At 36.4% G+C, this 26,974-nt stretch overlaps 1 pseudogene; it reads left to right on the top strand.

Moving 5' to 3' along the window:
• The first annotated feature begins 16,094 nt into the window (after positions 1–16,094).
• The window catches only part of LOC132309774 (G-type lectin S-receptor-like serine/threonine-protein kinase At4g27290), a 37,693-nt pseudogene continuing 26,813 nt past the window's right edge, over positions 16,095–26,974 (top strand).

The raw sequence follows: 26,974 nt of genomic DNA, 5'->3' as shown, positions 1-26,974 counted from the left end.
GAAAGAAAGGAGAGGAAGAGAGGCTAGAGACACATTCTTGGGAGTTCTTTCATTCTTCTAGGGTTCCATCAAGAGGGAGGTCATTCCTACCATGGAAATAACCCTTAAGGGTTGGATGATTACTTCAATGAGTGGCTAAACATCTACTTGGGGCTAGAGTTAGCCCTAAGCATGCCTTCTAGACTCTAATGCTTTGTATTTTGAGGGGATTTGTGTTATAATCTTGTCTTGACACTTATTTTATATATGAATCTTGTTTATTCAATGATTTGTGTGGTTTAATACTTCCAATTGATCATTTCATTCTATCCATATGTCTATATATGCTAGAATAGATGTTCATGTGTTTATCTCAGGTTTTTATGTTATTGATGCATGTCTATGTGTGTTGATGCTATGGATCTAGAGGTTGTCAAGGCATAGTGCTTAATAGAATACTATTGTTGTTTATTTGATGGTTCATACTCATGTCTTAATGGATTGTGCCTCTCCCTTAGTTTATATAGTTTAATTTTCATGCCCTTAGCTTAGTTGTAGTGTAGTTGCCTTAGTTATTAGATGGGAGGACAATCCATGCTTGTTGTTTGATGTTCCATGCTTATGAATGCAAGTAGTATTATTCTTTAACCATGTGATGTGTTTGGATTGTGAGCTTAAATGAATGATTAATGGCTTAGTTTGATGTATTGTGCAATTTATTAGGTTGCTTAGACAATATATGCTTAATTGGTCAATCATGCTTGTTGAAACAATCAATCACACACTCTCAAAATGCAACACATGTTTCCCCTCATTAATTATACATTGAATGTCTAAAATGGTGATGTTTAGTGGTGGCTTCTAGACCCCAAGACCTCACTCTCTTGTTTTCTCTAAATTTCATTTAAATTGCTTATTTTACATTGAACTTGTTTAGTTTAGTTTGTAGTCTAATCAACCAAACATACCATCTTTTGATCACTTGACCTACTAACCCTATACATTGTTTCAATTGCAGGCATGCCTATAATGTAATACCCCAATTTCAAAAGGATAGTCATGATTTTTATTTTGTTGTTTAAATTGCATTTGTTTATTTTCTTTGGTGTGATTTGATTGTTTTAAATTGTTTTAGTGCATTTAATTATTTTCTTGTTTTAATTTAATTATTTAATTGGTTTATTCAGTGATTACTTATTTGGATTGCTTGGTAATTGCTTAATTGTGTGAATTAGTATTGCTTTTAATTAAGTTTCAATTTTTATTTTAGTTGTTATTTAATTGGATTTAGGTTGGTGGAATTAATTATTTAATTGTATTTTATTTTTCTGCACTATGTTAATTGAACCTAGGGTTTTGTTTTATTTATTTTTCTTTAGCCAACTTAGTTTTCTTGTATAATATTAGGACTAGGATTAGGGCAACCTTAATCCTATAAATACAGGTATTAAGTTCTACCTAGGTTTTAGAAAAAAAAAAAAACAACAAACCTATTCATTCTCTGTGGAGGTAGAAAGAGAACAGAGGAGGAATTTTGCAGTAGGAACCGCCGGAGACCTTAGAAGACAACGTAGAGATTTTGAACAAAAGTCTCAAAGACAAGTTCTGTCTTAACTTTCTCCCTTAGGCTTCGTGTTCTTTGCATACTAGATTAGTTCCAGGTTTATTTATAACATGTTAATAAATGATAAATATATGTTATCAGTTTCCATGATTAAAGTTTAAGTCGTAACTTTTATACTTGATAAACTGTTTAAACTTGAAACTTTCCTGCATTATTTTCTATTTAAATCCCTGTTAGTAGTTGTAATAAGGACTTAAATAAGGGTGGGAACCTACTTGGATTTAGTTACAGTTTCTAGGAGCCTTGGCAGGGAAGTACCGGAGGTGAAAACGACGCCGGAAAAATAAAACACGGAGAAGAGGAGGGAGAGAGCCGGCTCCTTTTGGATTGGAGGCGGCTCCAAGGCCTTTGGAGGCGGCTCCAAGGCACTTGGAGGCAGCTCCAAGTTTTTTTAGAGCCTACTCCATTTTGCTTCTTTCAGTTTTTCTTGTTTTGTTAACATGTTCTTCAGTTTTCAGTGAGGAAGCTTTTTGGTTATTGAATTTCTAAATTTTCTAATGGAATAAATACTGTAGAGGAGGTTTTAGAGGTTGTCCAGAGTAAGATTAAAGTCTCAAGGGATAGAATAATAGAGATTTAAACATAGAGTTTTAATCGTTAAAACTGTATGGATTTCTTATGTGATTCGCAGACCTGTTTGTGCTCGGACAGTTATATTTCTTAATTATCTTTGAAATTTCTGTGAGAGCTTGTCCACTGCTAATTACGTATTCGTGGAATGGAAATACATGCTAGAAATCTATAATTTGCTAAGGATTAATTGATGGTCAAATTGTAAAATTTAATGCATCAATTTGTTAGACAGGAGATTAAAGGTATGATAAATTGCCTAAATTTATTATACAGGTTAGGGAACTAAGTAACCTAATATTTATTTAGATTCTGTAAATTATGAATACTGGGAATAGACTTATATTTACAGACACAGTCCTGTGTGATCTAGCATTGGCTTCTGTGATGTGATTTCAAGTAATGGCTTTTGTATATTGGTTTTATTTAAGCGTTTTTGTTAATATACTCTAATATGCTTAGTATGGAATTGTTGATATTAATGTTTATATTGTCAATGCTTTATCAACTATTGGTTTTATTTAAGCATGTTTGTTAATATACTCTAATATGCTTAGTATGGAATTGTTGATATTGATATTTGGACTGTTAATGCTTTATCACCTGTTGGATGGATGAGATTGTATGCACCGGTATGGGACGGTGTCATACTAGGTTTAGATTAGCTCAATTTGCTGAGTCCTACCTATTTTGGAATAAGGGTATGGGTTATTAAATAAAATCCTCCTTATATATATGAGTCAGTGCGGTTGAATACGCCGAACGACTTACTGAATTTCTTATGGATGACTAGGAACGGAGTTTAGATATATTTTTTATGATACCGCGATGTGATCTTGAGTCTCAGCGTCGACGGTTAGGGTGCATATATGCAATAGGATACGTAGCTGGCTGTAAGGGTTGAGGTATATCCTGTTTAGGCTTAGGTACTCATGCCCACTCAGGTGCGCTTTGCGTGATGCCTTCTATTCAGGTTGAGACCCCTTCATAGTCGAGCGAGAGTCTAGTAGTATGGATATATTTTTATACGGATTATTAGTTATGGTTGAACTATTTCGTATGTACATGCGTATCGAGTCTCTGCTTGGATTGTAGTAGGATAGAACTTGTTCGTGGGCCTGACCCACTTCTATTTTTCAGGTCTACGTCAGTTCCAGGCTTGAGCTTGTTCATGCTGAGTAGAGACGATCTTCCATTCTATCGACGATGTAGGACTTCTTTCCAGATATTGGATTTGGATTTTATCTTCATTTTTACTTTCATTCAGTTTTAGATTTTTTGTTAGGGGTCCATTAGAGATGGATTCCCGAGTTGTTTAATTTATGGAGGTTTTGGATAATTGGGATTTAAGTATTTAATATTAAAGGATTTTATATTTTAGTTTCTTTTAGCTCGTTATATTATTTCTTAAATTCACTTTTTATTCCGTGTTCGCTTTAAAATATTAATTGTTTGATATCCTTCAGGTTGGGCCTGGGCCTGATCAACCCGCGTCTTGGATCCGAGGGGTATCAGATATAATCCCTTGGGACGATCCCTAATCACCCTAGCTATATTTTTATTTAGAGTTAGTAGTGGCTTTTATAAATTTAAAACTTGGTCACATTGCACACTCACACTCTTAGTGCACATTTTTAGACGTTGGTGCGGCGACACACCAGTATCTCTCCGCTACTATATTTTGTGAATAGGTTTCTATAACCCTCGGCAGACTTATACAAGTATATTTATAGGCCAATTAACCTTACCCTAATTCTAATTTTGTGAGGAGACAGAAAAGAAAAACAGAAATAAAATATATAATAAAGTTGGCGACTACAAACATATATCAAACCCTATAACTTTAAACAATATAAAATTAAAACAAATAAAGCAAAATAAAACAAGTAAAACATTTAAAAGTCCACATCAGCACATGCTTTCAATTAAAACAATTAATTCAATTAAATAAGTCCACAACAACACATGCTTTCAATTAATACAATTAATTCAATTAAATAATTAAACAAATAAAAAATTAGACAAATAATCAAATAAAATTGCAATTAAAACAATGAATTAAAATACCGAAACTATCATTTTAAAATTAGGGGTATTACATTCTTCCCCCTAACAAAAGGAATTCCGTCCTCGGAATTCGCTCTTATCTTCTTCTAGTATTTCAGAAAATTATGAGCGAATGACATCCTCTCGTTTCCAAGTAGACTCACCCTCATTATGGTGACTCCACTGAACACGTACTAAAGCGATAACCTTATTACGAAGAATTTAATCCCGACGGTTGACAATACGACATGGTGGCTCCATATATGTTGCATCCGGCTACAACTCAATCTCACCAACATCAATATGCTGATACCGATCCTCATCAAGCAGAAATTTCCTCAACATGGAAACATGAAACACATTGTGCACACGATCCAAATGATCTAGAAGTGGCAACCGATAAGCAATAGCTCCAACTCAATCCGTAATCATGAATAGACCGACAAACCGCGGTGACAACTTCTCTTTCTTCCTAAAACGCATTACTCCTTTCATAGAAGACACCTTGAGTAGAACCTGATCTCCAACCTGAAACTCCAATGCACGAGTACGACGATCTGCATAACTCTTCTGCCTATTCTAAGTAGTGCGTATACGATCCAGAATAAGAGCGATCTTTTCGGAGGTATCCTTAATGAACTCAAGACCCAAAAATCTGCTCTCACCAACCTCCATTTAACAAACAGGAGATCGATATGGTCGACCGTATAATACCTCAAACGGTGCCATACCAATAGTCTTCTTGAAGCTATTATTATATGTGAACTTCACAAGTGGCAAATAATTCTCCCAGTGGCCCTTAAATTCAAGAACACAAGAACAAAACATATCCTCTATGATCTTATTAACCCTCTCAGTCTGACCATCTGTCTGAGGATGATAAGTAGTGTTAAGATGCAGCTCTGTACCCAAAACTTGCTGAAAACACTTCCAAGATCTTAACACAAAGCTCGAATCCCTGTCTGATATAATAGATAACGGAATGCCATGTTGCTTCACAATCTCTATAATGTAAAGTCTTGCTAACTGCTCCAAAGTGAAGTTAGTGCGAATAGGCAAGAAATGAGCTAATTTAGTCAACTTATCAACGATGACCCAAATGAAATTGTGATTCTTAAATGAATTAGGCAATCCCTTCACAAAATCTAAAGAAATGCTCCCCCACTTCCACTCTGGTATAGGTAGTGGCAGTAGAGCTCCTGGCGGCCTCTGATGGTCAATCTTAACCATCTGACAAGTTCTACATTGAGAGACAAAAATAACAATGTCTTTCTTCATACCTGCCCACCCAAAACTGCCGTTTCATATCCCGATACATTATGTCTCCTCGTTGATGAACAGAGAACTCAGAGTGATGAGTCTCAGTTATCACATCCTTCTTTAAATTATCAGCAGAAGGTACTATTAAACGCCCTTTGTACCACAAACCTCCATCAGTCCCAACATAGCAAAACGGAACCTTCCCAGAAGCTATCTCTGCTACATTGTCAATGCACTGTTGATCCGTGAGTTGTGCCTTCAAAACCTTATGAATGATAGAAGGTGTAACTACCATGTAAGCTATAAAAGCATCAGATAACTCATCAACTGTCTTCAAAGCATTCCACTTAGTGGTGAATAAAGCAAAAAGACTCGTACAGGGTCGACAACTGAGTGCATCTGCCACCATATTCGCTTTCTCTGGATGATACTGTATAGAAAAATGATAGTCCTTCACAAACTCCAACCATCGGCACTGTCTCATATTCAACTCCCATTGAGTGAACAAATACTGCAGACTCTTGTGATCACTAAATAATCTGAACGACTCTCCCAACAGATAATGCCTCCAAATACGTAAAGCAAAGACCACAGCTGCCAACTCCAATTCATGTGTTGGATAATTAAGCTCATGAGGCTTAAGCTTACGAGATCCATATGAAATTGGTCATTCCTCCTACATCAAAACACACCCAAGACCTTGCAAAGAAGTATCTGTGTAAACAAGATACTCTATCCCGCTCTGTGGAGTAGACAGAACTGGTGCAGAAGTCAACTTACTCTTTAGCTCATCAAAAGCTTTCTAACAATGTTCATCCCATACGAACTGTACACCCTTCTTAGTCAAATGAGTGAGTGGTCCCGCTATCTTCGAGAACCCTTGAATGAACCTACGATAATATCTTGCCAATCCAAGGAAACTCCGAATCTCGATAGGTGAAGAAGGCTATCCTCACTCTACCACTGCTGAAACTTTGGCTGGATCTACCGCTATCCCCCTTTCTAACACTATGTGACCCAGAAACTTCACTTCCCACTGCCAAAATTCACATTTGTCAAACTTGGCATAGAACTGGTGTTCACGAAGTGTTTGCAACACTATGCGAAGTTGTCTAGCATGGTCATCCTCTGACTTAAAATAGATCAAGATATCATCAATGAAGACGATGACAAACTGATCTAAGTAAGCCCTGAAAACTCTGTTCACTAAATCTATGAAGACTGCTGGTACGTTAGTCAATCTGAAAGGCATGACACGAAAATCATAAGAACCATATCTAGTGAAAAATGTTGTCCTAGAAACATCTTGCTCCTTAACCCAAAGTTGATGATATCTAGAATGCAGATCAATCTTAGAGAAATATGTAACTCCCTTCAACTGATAAAAAAGATCATCGATTCTGGGCAAAGGGTACTTGTTTCGAATAGTCACCTTGTTCAACTTCCTGTAATCTATACACAGGCGAATGGAACCATCCTTCTTCTTTACAAATAAAATTGGTGCTCCTCAGGGTGAGGTACTCCTACAAATGAAACCTTGGCTAAGTAATTGCTGAATTTGATCCCTCAATTTTCGCATCTCCACTGGTGCCATCTTGTATGGTGCCCCGGCAATAGACGTAGTGCCTAGAGCTAAGTCAATCACAAAGTCTATCTCTCGACTAGGTGGCAATCTTGGAATCTTTTGAAAAACATTCAGAAATTCCTGTATAATTGGTATGCTATCCAGTGACACAGTAATCTCCTCCTCCGTTTCCTCCTCTATATAAAATAAATAAGTGCTAGTAACCCATTAGAATTTGGCATAGTGACGACGTACATATCCTGACCAGGTATGGTGAAAACAATAGACCTATCATTACCATTAACTTGGGCATGGTAATGAGATAACCAATTCATCCTAAGCAACACATCATAAATGTGCATGTCTAGGACTAATAGATTGGCTAGAAATCTAAGTCTGCCAATATCTAATGTCACAGGCCTATCACTCTCATGTAAAATGGCAGTATCGCCTATCAGTGTAGAAATACCATGTGGTCGACCACATATTTGTGTCACCAACTAAACTATAAAACCAAAATTGCTGAATACGCCATAGAGCAAAACACAGAAAGTATATATAAAATACTCTGAAATCTACTCACATTTAGAATATCGCTCTTTCTTAGGAATTCTTCATTTGAAATCAAACTTACAGTATTGATTTACATAAGTTCTTTTATAAACTCATTGGTAATCGTCTTATACCCACACAACATGATTATAAGCAAAAAAAAATTTGTTTGCCTGACCAAATACCAACCACTCCACTGTAATATTCCTTTTTAATCGCATCATACACATTCCAATATAGTTTAATAAAACCATTATAGAAGAAAATCTCAAAATACTCTTATGAAACACAATTGAGATACCAAAACCACCAATTCACTTTATTAAGAACTTCTTTAAACTATATACTTCCAAAAGAATAATCATCATATATTCTTTAGAATAATACTAGTGTACGCGTTTAACCAGTACTACACTTCTAATAATACTTCTATTACTACTAGTAATAAAAATCACTCTTAAAAGAGCCTTCCTCCTTGTGATTTGGTACCCTCCTGTTTAGACGGCCCGGTATCTCCTCGTTTAGGACACTGCTTGAAAGTGTGACCAAACTCTCCACAAGTATAGCAAGTATCCCTAAAAGTGCCAAACAGTTTCCTCTGTTGATTCGTGGCTGATCCCGTCCTGCCTGTGGTCACCCATTATGCTATCTCTGAGCGAACCCAGGACATTGTTTGGCAGTATGCCCATATCTCTGTAGACAAAACAATGACATTTAAACATATATTCTGCACCACTGGTACTGCTTCTAGTGTCTGCTGAACGTGTGGTTGACTCTGAAGTGCAGTTACTACGCCTGCAGCTACAGCCTGAGCAATGATGTAAACTAACTGAGGAGAATCCTCTAGATTCCTGCCTTGGTTGTAACCTCGATCCTGAGACTCCCGAGTCTGCTGTCCATCATCCTGCTCGATGTGCAACTGACCATTATCATCTTGAAACCTAGGAAATTGCTGTTCTTCCTCCATTTGCTGATGAATATGCAACTGACCATCATCATCCTGAAACCCAGGCAATTGCTACTCTTCCTCCATTTGCTGATGATGTAGGAGATATTGATGCCCATGTGCCACTCTCCTTTGTCATCAGTTTCCTTGCATGTTATTTCCTCTTCTAGCGTTTACCATTCTGTTAACACAGAAAGACAGACATCAGCTCTATTTAAACGGACTGTATAAGAATACAACGAATCCTAAACATAAGCTCTAAACAAGTGAATACGCTACGCGGAAGTCTTAATACGAAATAATAGAGACACTTAATCCTGGAGTGCTCTGATACCAACTGTGATACACCTCAATTTTAGAGCCACGGGTGATCAAGTCCGAGCACAGATCCGAGGGATACCAAACAATTAAGTATGTAAATGAACACAGAATACAAAAGAATAAAAAAAATAATTAAATAAAGGCTGAAAGAAATCTAAAATATAATTCCTTAGAATTAAATAATTAAAATCCAGTAATCCCAAAACCTGCAATAAATGAACAACTCGGGAATCCATCTAGTGGACCCCTAATCAAATCCCAAACTGAATAGTAAATAACTAAAATACAATCCAAAGCTAAACCATGAAGGGAAATCCTACGTAGAAACCATGAAGGGAAATCCTACGTAGACGGAAGAATGAGTGATTGTCTTTGCTCAGCATGAACAAGCTCTAAGCCTGGAACTAACGAACACCTGAAAAATAAGAGTGGGTCAGGCCCACGAGCAAGTTCTACTCTACTACAATCCAAACAGAGACCCGATACGCATGTACATCATAAATAACTCAACAATAGCTATATAGTCCGTACATATATATATATCCACACTAAAGGACTCTTAATGTACTACAAAGGGGGTTTCAACCTGAATAGAGGCAACATACAAAACGTACCCGAAGTTGGCATGTGTACCTAAGCGTAACAGGGTATAACTCTACCATCATAGCCAGCTATGCATCCCACTGCATATACGCTCCTTAACCGTTGACTTTAAGACTCAAGCTCATATCGCGGTACCATAAATATATATTTAAAATCCATTCCAAAACCAAAATTTGTCATTCAATTGTTCATTGATCTGACACAAGATATAAGTAGGATTTAATGTTATGATTACTCCATTCCCTTATTCCAGAATAGGTAGGAGTTAGCGTTTTGATCTAATTCATTCCTAATATGCCACCATCCCATACCGGTGCATATAATCCATACATCCAACAATTGATAAGACAAATAATAATTGTAAACATCAATTGATCCATAATAAGCATAATAAAAAATATATAAATTAACATACTTATTTGATACTATTCCGTAAATTCCAATAATTGATAATACCAAAAAAAAAAAAAAAAATGTAATCATCAATTAATTCCTAATAAACATGTAATGTAATACCCCTAATTTTAAAAGGATAGTCTCGGTATTTTAATTCATTATTTAGATTACAATTTTATTTGATTATTTGATTATTTGATTTTTTGTCTAATTTTTTATTTGTTTAATTGTTTAATTATTTTAATTGAAAGCATGTGCTGATGTGGACTTATTTAATTGAATTAATTGTTTTAATTGAAATCATGTGTTGATGTGGACTTTTAAATGTTTTACTTGATTTATTTTGTTGTATTTGTTTTAATTTTATATTGATTAAAGTTATAGGGTTTTATATATATGTCCGTAGTCTTCAACTTTATTGTATATTTTATTTCTGTTTTTCTTTTCCGTCTCCTCACAAAATTAGAATTAGGATAAGGTTAATTGGCCTATAAATATACTTGTATAAGTCTGCTAAGGGTTTTAGAGCCCTATTCATGAAATATAGTGGCGGAGAGATACAGAGAGGCCTGAGAGAAAATAGAGAAAGGAAGACTAGGGTTTGGCTAAGACTAAGGTTGAATCAAGGAGAAAAGGAAGGAGTGTTATTCATGGGTGGAACCAAGGGCAACAGAGGAGTTTAGAATAGTAGGAATTACCAGAAAAGTTTAGGAAGACGACGGTGCAAGGTTTCAAACTGAGACCTAAGGGCAAGTTCTATTCTTAACTCTCTCCCTTTGACACATGTTCTTTACATGCCTAAAACAAGTCTAGGAGAAAATAAACGTTAATTAATCTGGTTTGCATGTTAGATTCGATTAAAAAGAGTATGTGTATTCACAAATTGGTAATTGCTTGATCTTTCCTTGCATAAATTCTTGTTTTAATTGGTGTTGATTAACGAATAATGAATTTAATTTTTCTGGAACACACTGGGACTTAGTATTGACCAGTAGGGACCTTGGAATGGAGGAACGAAGTAACTGGATATTGCAGGAGGTGAAGCAGGTGATGAAACAGGAGGAGAGCCGTCTCCCTTTTGAAGGAAGACGGCTCCCCAATTTAAAGAGGTGGCTCCCCATGGTGGGGAGCCGGTTCTACATGGATGGGAGGCATCTCCCTTAAAGGGGGAGTTGGCTCCTTGTAAAAAAAAAGGTGGCTCCCTTTTTAAAGGAGCCAGTTCTTTCATTTTTTTTTTTTTTAGGTTTTCAGTGAGTATTTGGCTACCGTGCTTGGATTTTGAAGTTCCAGGTTTAGTTAGGAGTTATACTGGAGGATTTCAGTGATGTCTAAGGTCATATTAAAACTCCATAGAGCATCTTAATGCATAATAAACCATAAGGAATTAGTATATGGAACAATATAAAATTCTTAACTAAAATTGCATATCGATTTTAGATGCGGATGATTCAAGTTGTTTACCTCTAAACTAGCAATTAGTTTATGTATAATATGGTTTAAATCATGTTTCTGTGGCATAAAAATAAGCATGTAAATTTATATATTTCTATTATGATTATTAGGAATTAATTGATGATTACATTTTTTTTTTCTCTGAATTATCAATTATTGGAATTTGCAAAGTAGTATCAAATAAGCATGTTAATTTATATATTTTTTATTATGCTTATTATGGATCAATTGATGTTTACAATTATTATTTATCTTATCAATTATTGGATGTATGGATTATATGCACCAGTATGGGACGATGGTATATTAGGTATGGATTAAATCAAAACACTAACCCCTACCTATTCTGGAATAAAGAAATGGATTAATCATAACATTAAATCCTACTTATATCTTGTGTCAGATCAATGAATAATTGAATGACATATTTTAGTTTTGGAATGGATTTTAAATATATATTTATGGTACCGTGATATAAGCTTGAGTCTCAGAGTCGACGGTTAGGGAGCGTATATGCAGTGGCATGCATAACTGGCTATGATGGTAGAGGTATGCCCTGTTAGGCTTAGGTACACATACTCACTTCGGGTGCGTTTTGCATGTTGCCTCTATTTAGGTTGAGACCCTCTTTATAGTACATTGAGAGTCTTTTAGTGTGGATATATATATATATATATATATATATATATATATATATATATATATATATATGTACGGACTATATAGCTATTGTTGAGTTGTTTAGGATGTACATGCATATCGGGTTTCTGTTTAGATTGTAGTAGAGTAGAACTTGCTCGTGGGTCTAACCCACTCTTATTTTTTAGGTGTTCGTCAGTTCCAGGCTTATAACTTGTTCGTGCTGAGCAGAGATAGTCACTAATTCTTCTGACTACGTAGGATTTCCCTTCATGGTTTAGCTTTGGATTGTATTTTAGTTATTTACTATTCAGTTTGGGATTTGATTAGGGGTCCACTAGATGGATTCTCGAGTTATTCATTTATTGGAGGTTTTGGGATTACTGGATTTTAATTATTTAATTCTAAGGATTTTTATTTTAGATTTCTTTCAGCCTTTATTTAATTATTTTTATTTTTATTTTTTTGTATTATGTGTTCATTTACATACTTAATTGTTTGGTATCTCTCTGATCTGTGCTCAGACTTGATCACCTGTGGCTCTAGAATTGAGGAGTATCACAGGACCCACCATTAATATATTTTGTATAGCCAAGAGGCCATTTTGGGCCTCTCATTTCCTTTCTCTCCCAGTAGCCCTCTCTTTCCCTTTTTTTTTTTTTTTTTTTTTTTTTTTTTTTTTTTTTCTTGCTCTTTTCTCAAGCTTTCAAGGTTTGATTACTTCTCAACCTTTTGGGAATTTTCAGTGCCGTTTACGGCAAAATGGTGGGCTTGTCAAGATCAACAAGTGGGTGTAAGCAATTTCTTCTTTGGTGCACCTTAGGAATTTCGAGTTTAAGGCTTAGGAATTGGGGTTTTTTGCAATTCATGGAGGTAGGGGTTTCTAATTCATAACTTCTTAGGCTTTATGTGAATTTCTCTTCATGAATTTGTTGTCTAACCTGATTATTTGTGTTGATTCTTTTTAAAATGACTTAATTGTTGTAAATGAAGCATGTCACTATATGTGTTAGTTGATGTAGTATGGAGTAGCATGCTTAAGTGGTTGTATTAATTGTCTGTCATGTGTAAATTACTAGATTTTATAATATGGAAGCATGTTGTTTATTTTTTTTAGATTTCCCCTAAGGCTTGTTGTATGGGGTTATTGACTTGTATAGTATGGAAATTATAAACATTGGCGTGATTGTGTTAGGCATGATGCATTCATGCATTCCATTGGAAAAGAAAGGGGAAAATGTTTTGAAGAGTGTAAATGGGAACTTGTTTTCTTGGGAAATGATTTTGAATTGGAATTGCGAAAATCGGATGCCTAGGAAGCGCCTAGTGGTCCGTGGTGTTAGTGTAGTCTAGAGAAGACTAGGGATTAAGTTAACTAGGTCGGATGCGATGCCTTGGAGATGCCTTGTGGTCATGGATAGTTAGCCAATCCCCCCTTTCGTGAAACCTTAGAGGTACCTTGGGTCGGATTACACTAACGGTTTGAAAGTTGAAAAGGTATTGTTTCGGAAACGGGGAGTGACATTGTATGGCATGGCACATCATTGGCATACTTGGTGCATTTGGCAGTTGGTTGTTATATGTATGTTTGTTGATGATACAGTGGTTTTACTTGACTCCCGAGATATAACTTGCTTTCTATTCTCTATGTAGATTCACGGGGTCATAAGAGGTGTGTCTTAGACACTTCCTACTGAGCTTTTAGCTCACCTTATTATTTAACATTTTTCAGGTCACGGAAAGGAGGTGGCGGATGACAATCCACCACAAGCTTGAGGAGAATAGAAGTGTGTTTACATCTATTTTGTAGTCTTGGGCCATTCTATTGTGAAACATCATTTTGTAATGTATTAAGTGTGTTTAGCAAGACTTTGTAAAACGACTATGCACCTTTGACTCTTTTGTGTTGTAAACTGAACTATTTGTAAAGACCATATGTATTATTTGTTGGAATGGGGAGAATAAAGTTGTATTGTAGCGTATTGTTGATGTCTTTATCCATGGAACGTCATAAATCATGTTTTTAGCTTATTAGATCAAGTTTAAACCAGTTCTAAACTCTTACATAGACTATTATACACTTTCATATTTTTCAGCTGTTCAGTTGCAAATTCCAGCTCGAAAGGCCATTTCGGCCGACCGAAATAGGCACTTCGGTCGTCCGATCATTCCATTAGCATCAGTTATTGTTTGGGGCACAACCGGCCGATCGAAATGGTCATTTCGGTCGACTGGTACAGACTTCATTTCAGCCCACCGAAGCTACAATTCGGACGATCGAAATGAAGCTGTCCTGTGCACTTTGACCTTCTTCTTGTTTGCATATTCCTTGAGCCATGGTAAGTTGTTTTAAAGCCTTCTTGAGTCATATTTGGGAATCAATGGTGATGTTGACACTAGACATAATAGGAATTGACTTAGGTGACCTCGGGTTTGGGTAAGGGCCCGGTTAGCGATCCAGATCCCCCGATTTGGATCGTTACAGAGAAGGGAGAGGAAGATTTTAAAGCTAATTTTGTAATTTTATAAAAAAATAATTTTCAGTTTTAAATTTAACATTGAATAGTAATGTCAAATTTGTCATTTCATAGGCTGAGTATGAATATTGGGGTAATGTGATCACTTTTTAAAGTGTAGAGGGTTTTTAGTCATGAGTTCATGATTAAAATCTAATAATAGAGTTTTATGAAATTAGCCCTAAAAATAAACTAAATTTACTTAATATATACCTGATATAAAGAAATATAAAAATAAAATAAAAGAATAAAATTATAATTTATATGCCACTTAGTGCGTACTGCACGTAACTTTTTTCTGTCCACCACATAATCATGCGAGTTTTCGATCCTTAACCTAGTCCTGTCCCAAAACCATTTGACCAACCCATAGCAGTTCTAAATAGGGGGTATTTTGCCATCCTACCTGATACGAAGGGATCTAGGTTCAGACGACGGACTGTAAATCAAAGGCCCGTATTGTCTTCTACTGGTGCGTCTATGCAACAATCAATAATAAATCAACCCTTTTGCAATAGCACAAATCATTGTAAAATAGGGCTATTGGTTGGGTAAATCGAACCACTGGGATTGCTAGTTTATGGCAACCAAGGTGTCTAAAATCACTTTTAGAATGATGAAGGGGTATAGAGTTTTGTTTGGGTTGTCACTAAAATTAGGAATTGAAAAATGCATAAAACAATAATGTGCTAGGAAGTAAAGAGATAAAGACAATAAAGAAGGGATTAGGGAAGTAAATCCACTACCTATCAATAAGCATGCTAGGACATGATTTACTTGGGGAAATAACATATATATATATATATGACTATGGAATGCAACAACACCAAATTGCTACATCACCTTCAAGAGATTTATGAAATCAATAGGCAAGAATAACCTATCAAAGCATTACATGTTTTAGTTACCTAAACTAGGATGCAACCTTGGACATGCTCATTAAGCCAAAGATTATCAAGCCCTTAATCTCATAATAAAAGCACATGAAACAGAAATCAAGAATAATCTATCAAAGGAAGGCCCTAAGCAATAGATTATCAAACTTCCTAAATATCATGCCAATATAAACACTTCCATGAACTCATCTCCATTGTCACTATGAAAATGTAGCAATATAATCATGAGAGAAAACAATCTAAGACAAGATATTTAACTCAAAATGATCATTTATAGACATTAAAGTTCATTACATCATGTAAAGTGCTCTAGCTCATGGAAAAACCATATATATACATTATACCCCAAAATTAAATCAAAACTAAGCAATGCTTACAAAATAGGGCTTCATCACCTCCCTAGATTGGGAGTTAGTTACCCATGGATACACCAAAGCAAACCAGTCTAAAGTAACATGATTTAGGAAATGATTAAAAAGAAAATAGAAAAGGAAAACTATTTGACTTACAGGTTTTACCCAGCTAAGCTTAATTTAATTTTGAATGTATTTATGATCACAAGTGTTATCATCCATCAGCCAATACTGAAATCAATATCAATACACAAGTCTTAAACAAGTTGATTTTCCAGATAACTTTTTTGTTGGGTAGATGCTTACTGATCTTGGCAGCATAAAGAGTCTTTAAGGTCTAAACATTGGCCGCAATCAACTTGGAAGTGGGGAAGTTAATGACTTTTAAGTTCCATAAATTCCTTGATCAATTGAGCAAACTGGAGATGTTGGGTATAGAATGTAACCACTTTGTTAGAGTCTTTGCTCATAACTTTTTCAATGGTTCCTTGCCAAAGAAAGTGGGGAACTTGATGAACCTTAAACAATTGGATGTGTCAGACAATGATTTCTCTGGTAAAATTTCGACCACTCCCGTGGCTCTTGAAAAGAAAAATGTAGTTTCAAAGAAGAAGAAGAGACAAAGAGGGGGTCAATTGCAGAGGGAGGAGACAAAAATTATTGAATTGACGTTAAGGGTAATTTGGTCTAAAAAATTATCTCAAAAAATCACTAGAACGAAAGTCAGTTAAAATCACCCCTCAAGATACTTAAAGGGGTTTTTTGCTAAAAATATTCACAAGGGGGGTTTCTTGCAAATGGGTTAAAGTCGAGGGGGGTCTTTTGCAATTCGCCCTAAAAATTATTATTATCATTTCTTTTCTTTTCTTTTCTCTCCTAATTAATATTATCCTTTGTTTTCTTTTCTTCCCTATCTATCCAAACACACCCTAAGAATGGTTAAGGAAGACTTTGAAGATTTTCTGATTTCGTTTTTTTCTTGTTTGTCATCTGCTAACCAAACAATAACCATCCTACTATATATATATATATATATATATATATATATATATATATATATATATATATATATGGAAGTTAAAGCAACTGACATATATGGGATGGAGACTCGAACCTGGGCCATTTGGCCATAAGCACCAACACTCTACCAACTGGGCTATCACACCACACGCCCATCCTACTATATTCCTATGGGTTTGCTGAACTAACATTGAATAAAAAACAGAGAAACAGATACCCCATCATGTTAAGCATGAGTAAACCTATAATTCTTTTCTTATATTCTGTGTTTTCCATTTTATCAATAGTCTCTGATGCAGTAGAATTAGACACCATTATTACACCTCTATCTCTTTCAGATGGGCAAACCATGGTCACTTCAGACGGAACATTCGAACTGGGATTTTTCAGCCCCTTAGGCAGCACTTCCAGGAATCGATACTTGGGAATTTGGTACAAGAAAATATCTAATGGGAGTGTGGTATGGATTGCCAATAGAGACACTCCACTTATTGATACTTCAGGAGGAAGCGTCTTAAAGCTCACTGGCGGAGGAATTCTCGTGCTTGTCATTAGTACAAACTATTGGGAAAAATATAAGTTTTAAAACTTTTTGAGGGATTTTCATACATAGATTTTGATTCATCACATAGAGACAAGTTTTATGCAAAAATAAAGATGATGAATCATTCAATTATTAGATTAAATATTTACATCAAAGGTTTTAGTAAAGCTTTAAATCTTTCCTCTAAAGTGAATGTTCTCACTTATTGTAGATCCCTTAGCAAGATCCTTTCTCCTTCTTCTTGGTAGTGGTCTTCCCTTTAGGAATCACTCATATACCTTGATGAATGACCTTGGAGGCAAGGCTTATGGTAGCCTCTTTTAGATGAGAAAACAAATTCTAAAAAATCTAGAGAGAGAAAATATATGTTTCTGTCTTTTTCAATCTTACGTAAAATATACATGGACCCAACTATATATAGGCAAAATAAAAATAAAGGATAAAGACAATATATTCTTCTCAATCTCTAATTCACATATCTCAAATCTAATAGGACTCCAATATCAACTTGGGCTATAGGTGAGAATCTCTTGGGCTTACTATTTTCTTGGCTACTATAAATTAATAATTGGTCTGGTCCATTAAACCATGGACCCAATTTAATTAATTCATAAATTAATTTCTACTCCACTAAAAGAAATTAATTGCACTCTAATTAAATAGTAAATAACCTCTAAGTCAATGTTGCACTTTGACCCCTCAATGCATAATTATTTATCAAATTTTATGTGTTGGATTGGTTTTGACCGGGGTTGAGTGTTTTCCCTCGATCTCGCATACAGGAACAGATGATTGAGTGTCGTGGCAACTTAGGTTGATGGGTTCTTTTCGTGATGTGTGTTATCGTGTGGGTTGACTGAGACCCTTGTTTGCGGATTGAGTACCGACTAGTGGTTTTTTCTGATTAGAAGGATGATAATCCTAATGGTTCTCTGTGGTTAGGATTCGGTGGAGTCATGGAGTGTGGTTGGGGATTGGTGCCTCGTGTGCTTGTAAGTGACGGTAAAGAGTTTGTTCAGCACTGCGGTGCCTTTTTTGTTCAGTTAGTTTTGTAGGGGAAGGTTGTGTGCGACTGTGGTCACTGTTCGGTCGTGGTTACGTTAGGCCACAAGCACAGGTTTGCGAGTGACATGAGACGTGGATTCTTCGTATAGAGGTTCTCGGTGTGGTGTGTTGCGTGGAGTGCTCGGAGACATACTCCTTTTTTTGCATCATTTAGTCTTTCTTTCGTGAGGTGGGTCTATTTCGGGGATGAAATCTTTTGAAGTTGGGAAGATTATAACGTTCCTAATTTTCCTATTTTCTAATTTCTAGAATTTATTTAATTTTTCTGGGTTATTTTAATTCTTGTTTCGTTTTAAGTGTCATACGGACCCCTAGGGTCATTTTGGTCATTTCCTTGAGTCGAGGGTTTTAGAAATTTATTTTTAATCATTTTAAGTCAATTGGAAGTGGCGGTATCATTTTTAAAATTTTTCGTAAGTTAGGACAATTTCCAAACTCGGGAACTTCTCCCGGTTTTCTCATTTTAAATGAGGGGCATTGCAGTCATTTCCCATGCATATATATATAGGTGTATCTATTTTGGTGGTAGATAATTTAGAGACCTTGTTGGTATTACAATGGATGTTGATGGGCAAAAAGGTAACTAACCAAAAAGTGGCAAACACACACATGGTGACAAGTGGCAAGTCTTGGACCACAAGTCAATTTTGACCAACCATTTCATTTCTCTCTTCCTCCTCTCGGCAAAACACAATTCTCTCTCAAAAACTTTCATTTTCTCATTCTATATCTGTCTATTTGCACTTATTATCTTCCAAATTTCAAGCTTGCTTTTGGAAAGATTAAAGTGGGATTTTAATGAAGCTATAAGTGAAGGAGTGATGAGCTTGAGAAGAGCTTTTAATTGAGACCAATCTTGTAAGGAGCTAGGGATTTTGAAATTGGGGGTTTTCTTTTCAAAGAGGTAGAGTTTGTCTAATTGTCAAATTCCTTAGTTGTGGTAGTTAATTGGATGTTTTCCCCCCTCTTTAACATGTCAATTTAAAGCTAAAATGCATAATTAAATTTTAGGGTTTTGGTATGTATATGAGTTTGTGAATGGAGGTGTTTAAGTGATGAGATGTTTATCTTGTGTTTAAATTGCAAATGATAGGTTATTGAGTTGTTATGTGATGGTTTATATATTTTTCCTCATATGGTTGTTGTGATATTCTTGGTAATATTTAAATGCTAGAGAACACTTGAATGTTGAAGCATGCTCAAGATTATTAAATTATCCCATTGAGGCCTTAGAAATGTAAAATTGTATTATGAAAGCATGATGGTTATGGAAATTGGTATTGTGTTATGTGAATCCCTTGCATGATCCCATGCTCTTGTTTCTATTCATTGTTTATAAAACATGTAATTATTTACCTTGCTTGAGGAGATGCCACTTAGGCATTCTCTACTAGGCCTTGTGCTTACCCCTCTATATTTTCAGGTCACGAAAAAGAGGTGGCGAACGATGATCCACCACAGCCATAGCTTGGAGTAGAAGAATGTTTCTTTTTGCTATCTTTTGTATTTAGGCCTCATTTTGCAAAGAATTGGCACAATATGTACTATTTTGTAATAACTAGAACGAACTTGTATTATTTGGAAATTGTCACCGAAGTGGAGTCACTATTTTTTGTTGGATATATATATATATATATAGACGTATTTGGAGATGTAATTAAAGATAATCTTACTAAATCCTTCTTGGTGTATTTTTCTTGGAACGTGTTATGTATCATCCAAAAATTTTGTTATCAATATTGTTATTGTATTGGGTGTTGAAATGTATATAAATATGTACATGCAATGGTGGTAATTAGGTGGTTTGTTACCAATGTTGGAGTGACCAAAGAAACAGAAAATAAAATAGTAACCCAAACCAGTCGACGTGAAATACTCACACGTTGACCGAATGACTTGAACCAGTCGACGTGACATTCCCACACGTTGACCGGTATGTGGGTAGTGAGCAATCTTACTGTAGACGACCTAAATCAGTCGACGTGTATTGTACACACTTCGACCGGTTCCTATTTTATATACATTTGTGATTTAATTTCCCTAATTATCCTTTACCACCCACTTAAAGTTGCGAGTATTTACTACATTGCCCAATAAAATACATTAATTATATTTTAACCACGGGAATGACCCTATTACCCCCGGACTTCATCGTAATCATTGGATGACCTAGTAAATGACCGTTTTACCCTTTTGGGTCTTAAATCATCAAAATTATTTTGAAATGACCAATTTACCCTTGTTAGGTCAAAAAGTGTTAATTTAATAGGAAATGACCATAGTACCCTTGCATGACCTCGGGTTCGGGTAAGGACTCGGTTATCGATTAGGACCCCTAGGTTCGGGTCGTCACAAAATTGGTATCAGACCCTTAGGTTTGAAAACCAAGGGACGACGGGTAGGGTTGACCTAGCGGAGTTAGAATTGAATGTAACGATGTTGCATGCTTGTGTGGTTGTTATCTGTTTAAATTGAAAAGACAAATTGTCACTGTGTGTTTATATATGTGTGTTAAATAATAATGTGATAATTGTTATTTAATTTATTTTTTAGTAAATGTGGAAGCATGCTTAATTGCTAAATGTTAATGTGCAGTTGATTATATGATTTGATTGCCTAATATATGTTTAATTTATTACATGCTAAATTGTTAACAATTTACTGTTGATAAAAGTATGCTTAGTTGACTAGGTGCTTATTTGCTAAGTGTAATTATTATTAAAAACATGCTATACAAGTTCCTATTACAAATAGTTGAGCATGATAGTTATGAATCTTGTTTTAGGACGTAGTGACACGCTTAGGTTCATGTTGTGGTCGTTCATCCACTAAGGAGTAAATGTATGCATGATTTGTTGGTTTTGTTGTTAAAGGGTTTGGGTGTTCGAGACAGTGTTGTATGTTAAGTTGTGGAAGGTTTTGACCTACGTAAGTGAGGGGCTTGATCACTTTTATGTTTCTAAATGTTTAGTTCTTATGGAACGAATAGTTTGAGCACTATAACTTGTGGATTAAGCTACTTCATGTATTCTTGTTTTGATTGTTTAGTTGTCTTTGTAGAATCGTGTTGGAGGACGACGTAGAGAGATGGATCCGAATGAAGTTAGGGAGCGAGCAGGTGAAGGGCCATCCCAACCAGACAGGGTTTTAATGGGACAGGGCTGAGAAAAGGAGGTGGATGATGATCCATAAGTACCAGAGGATGAAGTTCTAGTAGCAAGGGCTGTAGCCTCAACCTTTTAGAAATTAGCGAGTACTACAGTTCCTCAAGTGGTACCACTACCGGCTATTCAACCGCAGGAGACGGAGATAGAGTGAAATCTTAAGTATCTACTTCAATTTAACAAGCTCATGAATGTGACATTTGAGGGAGGTCCAGATCCGTTAGCAGTAGATGATTGGTTAGATGAAGTTGAAAAGCATTTCATGGTAATAGCCGTGCCCGATGATCGGTTGAAGATCACATTACGTACAAGTTTGTTAGTGACGCAGCAGCATGGTGGAAGACCATGACTAACGCACATGATATTGATAGTATGAGTTGGGATGCATTCAAGAGTCTTATCTTTGAAAAGTATTTCCTACAGACTAAGAGACGGGATTTGAGGACGCAGTTTGATAGTCTTAAGCAAGGTGACATGTAAGTAACAGAGTATGAGAATAAGTTCACTTCTCTCTCACGTTTCGCTACGGATGTGTTAGGGAACGAGGAGGAGAAGACATGGTATTTTGTTCACGGCCTAAACCATTCTATTAGGCCGGGGGTGACACTTTTGGGATTAAAGAATTATTTTGAAGCAGTTACGAGAGCATTAATGATAGAAGCAGAAGCCAAGGATTAACAAGAGAGGAGTGGTACCGTAGGTTCTCAGGAACGAGGTACGAGCATGGGTACTTCTTCCAAGAGTTAGGACAAGAAGAGGCACAGGGATGCTTCATTGTTTACTTAGGAGCAGCAGACGGCAAGTGCTACTCCTATTGTTGGTGTTTCTTCAGAGCCTTCTAGGACAAGCTTAGTGTGTTATCACTGTAAGCAGCCAGGACACCGCAAGGCGGAGTGTCCTCTTGATAGACCTAGTTTTGAAGTTTGCTTTCGGTGTGGTCAGTCGGGCCACATGAAGAGGGATTATCCACAGAAGAGATGAGATATTGCTGTGATTGATTCTTATATAATGGGGGATACTTATGAGATTAGGCAATTGCCTGTGCACAGTTGTAATATGTAACGGGGGTTACCTATGAGTTTTGTAACGGGAGATACTTGTGAGTCATGTCGGTTGTAACGAGGGACACCTGTGAGCCGGTATGTGTTGTAATGTAGTGTTAGTTGTAACAGGGGACAGCTGTGAGCCGGTATGTGTTGTAAAGGGGGATACTTGTGAGTCATGTCGTGTTGTAATGGGGGCTACTCGTGAGTCATGTCGTGTCACATGGTCACCTGTGAGTTGTGATGCATTATTTTCTGTGAGTCATGTTAGGTTGCATAGTTACCTAGGAGTTATGTTGCATTATCATATGTACATCTTGTCATGCTGTTGTCGGTGCATCATGTCGTGTCGTAACGGGGGATACTTGTGAGTCTGTTACAGTAACGGGGGTTACCTGTGACTGTGTAGCGGGGGATACCTGTGAGTTTTGTAGCAGGGGATACCTACGAGTTTGGGTGTGACAGGAGGTACCTACACACAGTTGTTCTGGTAACGGGGGCTACCCGTGAGTTTGGACAGGTGCCTATGCACTTTGTGCAATGTCGGGTTCATCTGTACCAGGATGGTGGACATATCCCGTAGTGTGGTTTCAGACTGGGTGATGTTGATGATGTTTAGTGTGAGCCCTTAGGGCAGGATATAAATCAAGGAGTTTTGTATGAGTTTCAAGTTGTAATGATGTAGCAGTTGTGACCATCATGTATTAAAGCAATGATGTATTTGTAAGACTATATAAGTATTCTAGATACTTTTATTAGATAATGATGTGTAATTTATGGGCAGTTAAGCTCTTATGTAATGGTTTTGATAATGGATTGATGACAAAAGAATTTTTAGTCATGTTACTTTAAAGGTTATTGATGTAGTGGTTAGCATTGCCTAGTTGTAACTACGAATGGAAGGCTTGGAATTTCACTTATTAAGGTTCTACTTTGGGCAGGATGTTAGTGTTTTAGGAAGGGGTACTGTCCTTTTATACGTATGGATATTAAGCATACAAGTTGTTTCGACTCTGTTTAGTTCCTCTTTCTTAGCATAGCGTATGTAAGGTATCGATAGGTGTGTGTTTTGTTCTGTTGGGTAGAGGGACTTGGTCTCCCTTCTTCTTGTGTTGGTCCTGGCAAGGACTTTGTCATCTGTGAGTTTTGTACCTCCACATAGGAGTTGTGTGTGTCTGTGGGTGAAGGCACGTTTTAGAGCTCCCTCTTTTGTTAGGATTCTGAGTGAAGGTTTGTTCTGGATCGTTTGACTTACCTCCACGGTAGGAGGTAAAGTCCTTGGTTTTGTGGGGATTGCTTCGAGAGGTTATGACCGATGTGATGTGAAATGTGACTTGTTTATCAGTGTGTACATTTTCTTAGGGCCTTGGAGCTTGCGGTGGTGCCTAGTAGCTGTGACTGACTCGTGTGTTGAGGATGGTTGGACTGTGTGTCTAGAGTTAGACGTGGAAGTTGGTGCGTAAGTGTACTTGAGGATTGGACCTGAAGACAAGAACGACGTTAGTGTTAAGGGAGGATGGACAATAGGAATGGCCTAGCTAACCATTTCTCTATCAATCTTTCCTTAACATAATGTCGTGTCAAAGGTCAACGATCATTGATTTTAGTATACTTAGTGACAGTTGGAGTACGGTGTTGTGTGTTGCATACGTGTGGTAGTACAATCCCATTTTAGAGTGAGTTCTACTTGGGGTTGATGGTGTTCTTTGTATGTATTTAGGTGACTTGTCATGCATGGTGGTGCACTTGGTATGGGACTATGTGTCCAAGGAGTTTCAGTTGTTGGATCAGTTGATCCTTAAGTTATGTTGATGGGTTGTTTTCTGGGTACCTGATGGTACATTTGACAGATTGGATGATATTTTTTTAGTTTCAGTCGTAGGTGTTCAGCTGTGATGTAACTATTGAAGGCAGTAGTTATCCGTGATGGTTTTAAGAGTTTCTTTGGGATCATGAGTTGAGCTCACGTATTGGGTCATTGAGCGATTTTGTAACCATTGGTTATAGACCTTAGGGCGTTTAGCGTGGATTGTGTGAGGCGTTGCTGGTTGGACTTATGTATATGAGATCCAACAGTTTTCTGAAGGAGTGTCTCGTATGGATCGCATTAGTGCAATTTTATGTGTTGGATTGGTTTTGTCTGGGGTTGAGTGTTTTCCCTCGATCTCGCATAAAGGAATAGATGATTGAGTGTCGTAGCGACTTAGGTTGATGGGTTCTTTTCGTGATGTGTGTTGTCGTGTGGGTTAACTGAGACCCTTGTTTGCAGATTGAGTGCCGACTAGTGGTTTGTTCTGGTTAGAAGGATGATAATCCTAATGGTTTTCTGTGGTTAGGATTCGGTGGAGTGATGGAGTCTAGTTGGGGACTGGTACCTAGTATGCTTGTAAGCGACGGTAGAGAGTTTGTTCAGCACTATGGTGCCTTTTTCATTCATTTAGTTTTGTGGGGGAAGGTTGTGTGCGACTGTGGTCACTGTTCGGTCGAGGTTACATTGGGCCACAAACACAGGTTTGCGAGTGACATGAGACGTGGATTCTTCGTATAGAGGTTCTCGGTGTGGTGTGTTACATGGAGTGCTCGGAGACATACTCCTTTTTTTGCATCATTTCATCTTTCTTTCGTGAGGTGGGTCGATTTCGGGGACGAAATCTTTTGAAGTTGGGAAGATTGTAACGTTCCTGATTTTCCTATTTTCTAATTTCTAGAATTTATTTAATTTTTCTGGGTTATTTTAATTCTTATTTAGTTTTGCGTGTCATGTGGGCCCCTAGGGTCATTTTGGTCATTTCCTTGAGTCAAGGGTTTTAGAAATTTATTTTTAATCATTTTAAGTTATTTGGGAGTGGCAGTATCATTTTTAGAATTTTTCGTACGTTAGGACGATTTCCGGACTCGAGATCTTCTCCCGGTTTTCGCATTTTAAGTGAGGAGCATTGTAGTCATTTCCCATGCATATATATATAGGTGTATCTATTTTGGTGGGAGATATTTTAGGGACCTTGTTGGTATTACAATGGATGTTGATGGGCAAAAAGGTACCTAACCAAAAAGTGGCAAACACACACATGGTGACAAGTGGCAAGTCTTGGACCACAAGTCAATTTTGACCAACTATTTCATTTCTCTCTTCCTCCTCTCGGTAGAACACAATTCTCTCTCAAAAACCTTCATTTTCTTATTCTATATCTATCTATATGCACTTATTATCTTCCAAATTTCAAGATTAAAGTGGGATTTTAATGAAGCCATAGTTGAAGGAGTGATGAGCTTGAGAAGAGTTTTTAATTGAGACCAATCTTGTAAGGAGCTAGGGATTTTGAAATTGGGGGTTTTCTTTTCAAAGAGGTAGAGTTTGTCTAATTGTCAAATTCCTTAGTTGTGGTAGTTAATTGGATGTTTTCCCCCCTCTTTAACATGTCAATTTAAAGCTAAAATGCATGATTAAATTTTAGGGTTTTGGTATGTATATGAATTTGTGAATGGAGGTGTTTTAAGTAATGAGATGTTTATCTTGTGTTTAAATTACAAATGATAGGTTATTGAGTTGTTATGTGATGGTTTATATATTTTTCCTCATATGGTTGTTGTGATATTCTTGGTTATATTTAAATGCTAGAGAACACTTGAATGTTGAAGCATGCTCAAGATTATTAAATTATCCCATTGAGGCCTTAGAAATGTAAAATTGTATTATGAAAGCATGATGGTTATGGAAATTGGTATTGTGTTATGTGAATCCCTTGCATGATCCAATGCTCTTGTTTCTATTCATTGTTTGTAAAACATGTAATTATTTACCTTGCTTGAGGAGATGTCACTTAGGCATTCTCTACTGGGCCTTGTGCTTACCCCTCTATATTTTTAGGTCACGAAAAAGAGGTGGTGAACGATGATCCACCACAGCCATAGCTTGGAGTAGAAGAATGTTTCTTTTTGCTATCTTTTGTATTTAGGCCTCATTTTGCAAAGAATTGGCACAATATGTACTATTTTGTAATAACTAGAACGAACTTGTATTATTTGGAAATTGTCACCGAAGTGGAGTCACTATTTTTTGTTGGATATATATATATATATATATATATATATATATATATATATATATATATTGACGTATTTGGATATGTAATTAAAGATAATCTTACTAAATCCTTCTTGGTGTATTTTTCTTGGAACGTGTTATGTATCATCCAAAAATTTTGTTATCAATATTGTTATTGTATTGGGTGTTGAAATGTATATAAATATGTACATGCAATGGTGGTAATTAGGTGGTTTATTACCAATGTTGGAGTGACCAAAGAAACAGAAAATAAAATAGTAACCCAAACTAGTCGACGTGAAATATCCACACGTCGTCCGAATGACTTGAACCAGTCGACGTGAAATTCCCATACATCGACTGGTATGTGGGCAGT

This window comes from Cornus florida, unplaced genomic scaffold (assembly GCF_030987335.1).
Source record: "Cornus florida cultivar Cherokee Brave unplaced genomic scaffold, ASM3098733v1 CherokeeBrave_3.0.0_Hap2_Chr05, whole genome shotgun sequence".
Taxonomy (NCBI): Eukaryota; Viridiplantae; Streptophyta; class Magnoliopsida; order Cornales; family Cornaceae; genus Cornus; species Cornus florida.
Note: the sequence above shows the minus strand (reverse complement) of the source record. Positions and strands in the feature narration are given on the sequence as shown.